This window comes from Lactuca virosa, chromosome 4 (assembly GCF_052849685.1).
Source record: "Lactuca virosa cultivar CGN04683 chromosome 4, Lactuca_virosa_CGN04683_v6, whole genome shotgun sequence".
NCBI lineage: Eukaryota > Viridiplantae > Streptophyta > Magnoliopsida > Asterales > Asteraceae > Lactuca > Lactuca virosa.
In genome coordinates this window covers 141997126-142004042 of record NC_136429.1, presented here as the reverse complement: position 1 = coordinate 142004042, position 6917 = coordinate 141997126, and positions in this window count along the sequence as shown.

Sequence of the window (6917 nt, the reverse complement as noted above, 5' to 3'; positions counted from 1 at the left end):
ACCAACGTACCAAAACAGTCCGAATCACGCCCCAAGGAACGAAAGGGTTTACATCACACCAGGGCTCATCCACTGAACTACTATCAGAATCCATCCGAACAATAAACTTTCAACATCCTGTTCTCTGACACAAGAGAATCATGCTCGCTCAGAAGTCCTCAGACATCTAAAATCATAAGCCTCAGCTGCATCCCTCGTATCCCTTTTTAACACTGAGTACCAGGTCTGATCTCGACCCAACAGTTGAACCTCCAGGGTCATCCGTTGCATTATCTCAACCGTCTCCATGGTTTCCTTCTTACTATAACCACATCGGCCAAATGTGACACACAAGTAACGAAGTTCGCTTAACCCTAAGCGAATGCTACCTTCCCAACTGGAGATCGACTCAACCCCTACCTCTGTCATCTGTTACTCATCATTCCATGCAACTTGCGGTACCTCCCGTACCCGAGTACTGACCCACACAGGTCTAAGACATCAGATGACAACCAATAATCCTCAACATGGAACCCACCTCAGAATCCAGAATCTCATCTCGCCTATCCAACGCACCACCAGAGCCAAACTCAAACTCGAGAGTTTGGTCCGACCCAGAGTTAGAACCACTCGTCCTAACGAAGCACTCAACTCAGAACTCATTTCCCGCAACCCATGCGTACCTCACTTATCCCATTCTTTCGGATTGCGATGACCACACCTTACTCAGAACATAATGACTCCCTATCATTGAGGAGACCCCGGTCTCGCCCCTGGTCCGACCACCAGGTTCCCAAAAACTCAAAAATTAGGGCCACCCCATGCCTAAAACTCTTCTGCGCGATGCTCTGATCAACGATTACTTTATCATGACAACTTCTCGCTGACTAGTGTGTACTACGCCTTCCCGTAGCGTCACATCAACCTCACACTGACTGGTGAGTACTACGGCTTCCCTCGGTATCACCACAACCTCTCAATGACTGGTGAGTACTACGGCTTCCCGTAGCATCACAACAACCTCTGACTAGTGAGTACTACGGCTTCCCGTAGCATCACAACAACCTCTGACTAGTGAGTACTACGGCTTCCCGTAGCATCACAACAACCTCTGACTAGTGAGTACTACGGCTTCCTGTAGCATCACAACATCCTCTGACTACTGAGTACTACGGCTTCCCGTAGCATCACAACATCCTCTGACTAGTGAGTACTACGGCCTCCCGTAGCATCACAACAACCTCTTACTAGTGAGTACTACGGCTTCCCGTAGCATCACGACAACCTCTGACTAGTGAGTACTACGGCTTCCCGTAGCATCACAACATCCTCTGACTACTGAGTACTACGGCTTCCCGTAGCATCACAACAACCTCTCACTGACTCACAATCCGCGGATCAATCATAGATAGGTGCATGCACTTACCCAAATTATGCATCACTATATCCGGCGGCAATCGTCATAACAAAACACCCTTCCCTGATACGATCCATATTCTTGGACAATCTCACTTGCTGTCATTAACCGAAAGGGCTCCCACTGGAATCATCGATGCTTGACCCACCACTTGCCGTCTCCACTCAAGACTCAAAATTATCCGAAATCCAATGCATTAAATTCGGAAACCTCGATACACCACATAGGACCTCACGACGTCTCGTCTCATCTACTGATCTTCCTGTTCTACAACTTGAAATTGGTTGCCTAATCAACTTCTGCCCTTTCCAAGCTGAATAACAGCCCCATCATTGAACCAGAATTTCTCAACCGCGGAACTCACCCTACGAGCCAACCATCTCGAATTCACCATTATGATCTTGAATAATTCCCGTTCACCCCAAGGTCTCCGATCAACGGCCACTTGCTGTGGAGGCACTCATCCTTTTCAAACATAACACATGCATTATCTCGCTCTGCACCTCGTCTCAATCACCAACAACCTTGGGCTCAATTAATTCACACCGCCGGTCTCTATATCCAGATCTCTAACCATTCTCGATCGAATCTCTGATCCCCTCAATAAAATACCTGGTTCTCCCCCACTTAGTGTTCGAATCATCCCCAATCGGCGCACCAGCAATCTATTACACCGACTGTTCCCACCAGTAATCATCGCACCTACTCTTGGAAGGTGCTACGCAACGCTCGATGATCTCCCGACAGGGATCGAGCAACTCCAAGTGCCCTGAAATTCAGATGAAATCCTCAGAACTTCCCACCATGACTGCCTCTAGTCATTCAGAATCTCACACCATTCCATCACCGGACCTCCCAACTGTCCAGTATTAACTCTGACTCTTAATCTGGAAGTAATGATCTACCGTACTCCTCATCATAGAGTCCTCAATCAACGTTCCATCACGTCACTTATCATAAGAGAAGAAACCATATTTCCACTCTTAATACCCATCAAAGACAATAAGGGCCATCGCCTTGATATACTCCTCTTGATCGTCCGACGCTGCAGCTAACACATGCCCTACTATACTCAGTTAGGGTGTATCCTGGTCCTTGACCATCTCAGTCCCCACTGACGACCTGTTCAAGCTATATCTTTACCTCGCGGCAGACCTACTTCCATATACTCTGGTTGGAGATCACCATCCGTGCAATCCCACAGGGCTCACCCCTAAACTCAAAAACCGAAATCTCATCACCTCTTACGTCTCCCACAGGAAACGGAAATAGCACCACTTGGGTCACAGAAAGTGACCTCTCCACTATCGGCCTGTCGCCCAGCCCATATCGTATTCTCCCATAATGCACCATCCCTACTCATCCCTGAGTCTTGCGACTCCAACTGGCATATCACCCACAATCCCTCGGAGCTCACTCGATTTCCCTTTTCAAGGGATGCTCCACTAAAACTTGTTCATCAAGGCCTTATGGCCCCATACTCATTCACCACTGATCTCAGTCTAGACAATCCCCACGGAATAACCGGTAAAAACCCGAAATACTAACCGCCACATGTCATGGTACTCAAACCGCGTGGCCACCTCTCGATCTGCTATGAATCATGGTACCTGCACCATGTTATCTCCTCTTAATATTCTACGAATCATGGTACTCGAACCATTTTCCCTCTTCTCATTCCACCTCACATCATGGCACTCGAACCATGACATCACCTCTCGACCTGCTACAACTCATGGTACTCGAACCATGACGCCACTTCTCAATCCGTTACTTATCATGGTACTCGAACCATGACATCACTTCTCAATCCGCTACTTATCATGGTACTCGAACCATGTCATCACTTCTCAATCCGCTACTTATCATGGTACTCAAACCATGACATCACTTCTCAATCCGCTACTTATCATGGTACTCGAACCATGACATCACTTCTCAATCCGCTACTTGTCATCCTCCGGATTAGCCTTCCGGATCGCCGCGGTCATCTCGTCATGAATCATACGGCGAATCTCATCATCGCTAACACCGCTGCTCTCCGGTGTGTGTGGTGTACCAACCATGATGTCTTTGAAACACAACACAAAGGTACCAGAGACTCGATCGAGTATCCTCGCACTCGATCACCCAACCCTACTTGTTCCTTGGTACCCTAAGGATTTTTACTTGGACTGCTCACTGATCCGGTGTCTTCAGTAGTACGGGCCCTATACTACCATCCACACCGCATCAGTATTCACCCCAAGTCCTCCTCCTAGGATCCCAGATCACAAGTACTCTACATCTCGCTGGCATAGGCTACCCTTCGGTAGACCTCTCAAAAGCTCCTCACTACTACCTACCCACTCTCAAGCATCACATAGTAGTAGAAATCTTCCTAGGCTAAGGCATCACAAATCAGGCCACTCTAGTCCTAATATGAATACCTAGCCTACTCTAGCATGCATAACATATCATACCATATCTCATAATACATAATAAAAGGGTATTTTGGGAAATCACCGTTCAGGCGTTGGCTGATCGTACACACTGCTCCTTTCTGCTTTTCTCAAAGTCTTTTACTATTTTAGAAAAATTGTTCCTTTTTATGAAAAACTTTCTGAAATCCTAAGTTTGAGTTCATACGCCCGAAGGTGCATCCGAATCCCTCAAAGCAAGGCTCTGATACCAACTTGTAACGACGTAAATTTCTAAAACAATTTTTCATTTTTAAAACATACTTTTATTCATAAGGTAATATCAAAACATAATGTATCCAATGTTATCATAACAAAACATATCCCAGAATCTCAAGACATAAACTCCATGAGTGTATACGTATCATGCCGGCGCCTTCCCGCGATCCTCGCTAGTACCTGAAACACATAACACAACAACTGTAAGCATAAATGCTTAGTGAGTTCCCTAAAATACCACATACAACACATACACCACTAGAGGCTACAGTGCGACCCTCCGGTCGATGTGTCTCAGCGGAACCCTCCAGTCCCGTAGCTCGTTAGACCCTCTGGTCCGGTCATAGCTCGTTGGACCCTTCGGTCCGGTCTGTATCGTTGGACCCTTCGGTCCGGTCTATATCGTTGGACCCTTCGGTCCGGTCTATATCGTTGGACCCTCCGGTCCGGTCTATACAACACATAGCATACATATATCACAATGCACATAATCTCATACATGCACATAGCACACAAGACCCTCCGGTCTACACATAGATACCACTCTAGGTAATGAATAGTGAGAAGACTCACCTCGTACGAAGTCGGATAAACTCTCATGCTTGACGTCCCGACCTAGCCTCCTCCTATCATCCGAATAACATTCCTGATCAATACCCTCTCATAGCCTCATCTCTAAAGATTGGGTAGAAGGCCATTCTACCCCTCCCTGAACTCTCCTGAATCAGCTTGACCAAAACCTTAAGGTCAACTGAAGTCAACGGTCAAACTTTGACCCGACTCGTCGAGTGCACATGGGCGACTCGGCGAGTCCATGCGGGTCCTCTGAATCCTTCTAGCCTCACTTGGCACGTCGAGTCATCCCTCCACTCGACGGGTTACACCTGTCACGAATCGCGGGGCAACCCCGACTCGACTCGTCGAGTACACTAATGGACTCGGCGAGTTCCTTCCATGACAACACTCACATGACCTTCTGAGGTCAGATCTGCTTCTCTAATCTATAGATCTGACCTTCCCAAGCATGATAATCACGTAAAGGTTCGAACTTTAGGCCCATGCCTCACACTATCACCTCTATATGCCAAAATGACCCTTAATATGATAAACTAAGCCCCAAACTCATAAAGGACTGCATAAAGCTGGAGAATAGGGACTCTCTGGACCTCTCAAGGTCCAGATTTGATGATATTGGCACAATGGGACATCACATACACTAGATCTCTTACCAAAAAGAAGAGAAAAAGCCCTAGATTCATGAAATCTATTACTCAATGAAAATGGACATGAATCCTTACCTCCCACAGCAGCTCTGCACCAAATGATGGAAGATTTGAGTCCCACAAGACTGCCTAGCTCGAAATCCTCCCTTCCCTTTGCTAAAACACACCAAATAATGATGAATTAGCCCTCCTCTTACACTACAAACGTTCTCTCTGCTTTCTAGGGTTTCTCAGGGGTGTAATGGCCGCAAATGAAGGCCATAAAGGCCTTTAAATAGGGCACAAACCCCGAGATTTAGGGTTTCCGTCCACAGCGCGGACTCGTCGAGTCAACCCATCGACTCGTCGAGTCCCTTCATTAATCCAGTCAGCAAAAACGTGATCCTACTCGACGATTTCAGGCGTCAACTTGTCGAGTCCCTCCTCAAAACTCAAAAAGAAATACTCAAATCGTCATGCCTGGAAATCCGGATGTTACATTTACTTAGATAGGTATACATCCTTTAATTAGTGGGATATCAGTTATTGTAATCATATATATTCAACATTAGGGTGAAACTCTAATGTAATGTCTTGGTGACCATCTTTGTGACCTTTGTTCTCTTGGTGAGAACATCCTTTCTTGATGAAAGCGTCTTTGTGATTACTCGTGTTTTTTGTTTTTCTGTATAATCTTTGCTTAGTTAGTTTGTTCTATGTTATTCATACTTGAAGTGTATCCAATCGATACAAACCTTCAATTGACTTGGTCTTGATTCCTCTGCTAGGGTCAAAGGTTATCATATGGATGGATTGGTTGGGTCCCAATGGGGCCATGATTGACTGTGAGCACCATCTAGTAAGAGTTCGAACCCCAAGTAGGGGATAACTGGTTATTCATGATGAGGGAACTCTGCATGGACCGACCCTCTATTCAGCTATGAGAGCCAGAAGATATCTTCAACATGACTGTTCTGGATTGAGTGAGGTGCCCATCTTTTGGGATTTTCCCAATGTATTTCCTGAGGATTTACTTGGAGTTCCTCCTAAGAGGCAGGTTGAGTTACGGATTGATTTAATTCCTGGTGTGGCTCCGATAGCCAAAGCGTCGTATCGCTTAGCACCTCCATAGAGGCATTAGTTGTCTATGCAGTTGTAAGAGATACTAGACAAGGGGTTTATCAGAACGAGTAGTTTACAAGGGGGTGCACCGATCCTGTTTGTGAAAAAGAAGTACGGTTCACACAATGTGTGCATTGAATATAGGGAGTTGAACAAGTTTACGGTAAAGAACCGTTACCCATTTTCGAGGATCGACGATTTATTTGATCATCTTCAGGGTGTATCTTGGTTTTCCAAGATTGATTTGCAGTCAGGTTAACACCAGATGAGAATCCACGATGAAGATGTGCAGAAGACGGACTTCACAACCTGTTATGGTCATTACGAGTTCGTGGTGATGCCATTCGGGATCATCAATGCACCAGCATCATTCATGGATCTCAGGAATTATGTATGTAGATCGATGCTGGATCAGTCGGTGATTGTATTTATTGATGATATCGTGGTCTACTCCAAGATCAATGAATAGCACGAGGATCATTTACAGGAGATATTGGAGACCCTAAAGAGAGAGATGTT